Here is a 3,578-nt window from a genome sequence, read left to right as displayed (position 1 = left end):
GTTCATTTTTCCTCATATGTGACCCCAATTGAACCTGGGGTTGTCTTTTGTGCTGTGAGGTGATTTTTCTCTGGAGAACTGGGCAAGTGTTCCTTTACTGTAATCCTGCTATTTGAACAGGCTCCCTAAAGCCAGGAGCTTTCTGAAAAGGGGCTTTTTTATGCATCCAGTTGGATTAAGCAAGTGTTATCTGACTTTTCTTGAACTAAACCACATAAAAGATTTCTTGAACAAATTTGAAAAAAAAAATCAAACAATTTCTAATTTTTTGGAATGAATTCCCACAAGATCAAGCTAGCTCAAATGGAATGTGATTGAGGTAGGGAGACATAAAATTGGTTCAAACTGGAATCGGGCCAGTTCTAATTATTTTAGGTGAGTCCAGATCAGTTTAGATTAAGAGAAATAAAGCCGGTCCAGAGAAGGTTAAATGGAATCTAAAATCATTTTTTCCCAGCTCAAAATTGGCTCTAATTGAGTAAAGGGGATTAAGACATTCCAAGTTGTATCAATCCATTTGAAGTTGGATTAGATAAATGTGAATGGGGCAAAGCTAACTTGCTCAGCTTGAACCAGCCAGACCAGATTCCAGTTCGAATGGAATCAAACTTTATCAACTGAGGTTAATTTCTGAGCTGTCTAAAAATAATGCTTTCAGAACTGGTGCCACTCAATACATATGTCATGGTGGCAAAAACTACAGGTTGTCTCCCAGCATCCATTTCTGCTATTTTTCTTTACCACCATGAAAACTACTTATATGGTTGCGGACAGTAGCACATCTTAGCTTTAAAAACACACACACACACACACACACACACAAAAACCAACAAAAAATATTAAATTTCCCATTCTTTCCTGAAGAGAAGTTGTGGTAAATTAAGGGGTGGTGGGTAGCTTCTGGGAAAGTTCCTTTCTATCACTTGCTGCCTGAAATGTGGAGATGGCTAGAGACACAGTGCTCAGATTATACCCAGGAGTAACACTTGATTGAATACACCTCTAAGGATTGCAGAGTGAAAATAGGGAAGGATCTGGGGTTCCTGACAGTAGGATTGGGATACCATCTAGCTGTTACAAAAGCCATCAGAACCCCTCCTAAATCTCCCCGATATTCACCAATCCTGGTCAAGGCTTTGGTTGTAAGCACCTGTATTCTCTGCTTGAAGACCAGAAAAGGCCATGGAAGCATGATTAGGATGGTCAAGGAGCTAACGCTCCTGGGATCAGCTCCCATCCAATTAATTCACCAATATGCTAAATACCCCATTTTTCTTAGCCCTCAGATGGGACATCTCTGAAGTACATTTTACTCTCTTCCCCAGAGGTCATAGGCAGCATTAGTCCTCAGTTGTCACAGTATTAATTTTCTCACTCATGTTCACTATCCAGGTATCCTTTCCTTCTATCTAACACTGTTCTCACTATCTCCTGAACAGTGTTTCCTGGGATTGCCAAGTGAACAGGCTGCTTGCTCTCAAATCCTTGTCCATGTCTGCTCACAGGGTAACCAAATGTAGGATACTATCTCCTGATTATCTATGTTGGGACCTCTTTTGAACTGAGAAAAATAAACCCTTCCAAAGAAACTAGAATTAATTGGGTTTTCTATTATAGGCTTCTACATCTCATCTTCTTTGATCCAGTTAGCAATGAAATACTTCTTTCAGTTCAAATCCCTTTATGTTACTAGATATTTTTCTAATAAAGAACCATTGTTAAAAATCAAAAGCCCAAAGTGGAATTTGAAAGCCTTTTGATTGACTAGAATCTGAATTGAATATTAAATCTGATTGAATATTGAATATTTTAAATGCTTATATTTAGCAAATAAAATTTCAGCAAATAAATGGCCTCTACATGGACAACTCTAAAGGAAATCTCAGTTTTCGCTTGACCTGTCCCCAACATTTGATATGGCTGGTCACTCTGTCCTTCCCCAAAAATGTTTCTTTACTTGGCCTGTGAGTGACCACTCTCTTGGTTCTTTCTCTGCCTCATTGACTGATCTTTTTAAGTCTTCCTTGCTGGTCCTCTCCATCCTGAGCTGAAGTCCCAAGGGCTCAGTCCTTGCTCTAATTCCCCTTTATATCCATGGGCACTGTCCAGATGAACTCAATTCCATAATGGGAAATCACATCCCTATGCTGATGGATCTCAAATTAGTAACTTTAGCTCCAACTTCCCCCTGAAATTGAGACTCCAAAGTAATTCCTTACATCAGATCTGATTGGCTGGCATAGGAAACTCAAATTTTACATGACTAAACCAGGTAAAACTACTTTTTTGCAGTCCTTATCTCAGTGATGGAATTCCTTTCTTATAGTTGCCCAAGATGAAAGTATATGAAACTCTTCAGAATTCCTCATTTCTCCTGGAGCACTCTGCTCCATCAGCCAACGCTATTAGCTCTGCATTTATTTAATTTAATTAATTTATTTTTGTCTTTGAGAGAGGGAGAGATAGAACAAGTCCTGGGTGGGTGGGGAGAGGGAGATAGAGAGAATCTCAAGCAGCCTCCATGCTCAGGACAGAGTCCAACATAGGACTCAGTCCCACAACTCTGGGATCATGACTTGAGCTGAAATCAAGAGTTGGACACCTAACTTACTGAGCCACACAGGGACCCCTCAACTCTACATCTAAATGCCTCTAGAATTGGACCCCTTTACATCACTTCCCTCACTGCAACTCTAGTATAAACTATTATCATTTCTTGTTTGAATTGTTGTAATTATTTCCCATTTTGGTCTCCCTGAATTCACACTGCCCATGGGCACCTTACTCTCTAAACAGTAATCAAAGTGATCCTTCTAAAATCTAAGTTGAATCTCATCAATACCCTGTTTAGATTCTCTAGTGTATTTCTGTCTTAACCTAAGTCCCCACCCACAGGGCCCAGGGTACTGACTTTCAGATACTTCTGTGACTTTGTCATCTGCCACTCACCCCATGATTCCATCTGCTCCAGGCTTGCATATCTCCACATTGGTCCTTGAACATACCACAAACGCAGCTACTCAGGCCTTTCACTTACCATACCCTCCACTGGGAATGCCCTTCCCCAGATACCCAGATGGCTCCCCACTTTGTTTCCTTAGTTTCCCCTCAAATGTCACCTTATTAGAGAGATGGTACCCCAACCAACTTCTCTCCAATGGCACACCTCTCTCTCCTTTCCATTTTTTCCCTCTTATTCTCCTTAATTTTTCTTCAAAATCCTTATTATCATATGACTTGTTACATATTTACTTGTGGATTGTCTGCCTCAACTAGACTGAAAGCCTCTAAAGAGCAGTGACTTTGTCTCATCACTGCATATCTCTGGCACCTGGATCACTGCCTAGGACACCATAGGGACACTATCAATGTGCTCAATATGTGAATGGATTATTACTTTGATTGAAAAATTATTCTTGACCATTCAGTCAAATACCTGATTGGGTGTGGCATATTTGAACACCTGAAGGAAAAAGGAATGGAATCTTCAAAGTGTCTATTAATACTTGTTCATACTTTCATTCATCAAAGAACTATCATCTCTCAAGAAGAGGCCCAACAGGATCTGAGCTGTGGCT

Source organism: Canis lupus, chromosome 23 (assembly GCF_003254725.2).
Source record: "Canis lupus dingo isolate Sandy chromosome 23, ASM325472v2, whole genome shotgun sequence".
In the NCBI taxonomy this organism is placed as follows: Eukaryota; Metazoa; Chordata; class Mammalia; order Carnivora; family Canidae; genus Canis; species Canis lupus.
The sequence above is the reverse complement of the archived record's forward strand: the minus strand, read 5'-3'. Positions refer to the sequence as shown.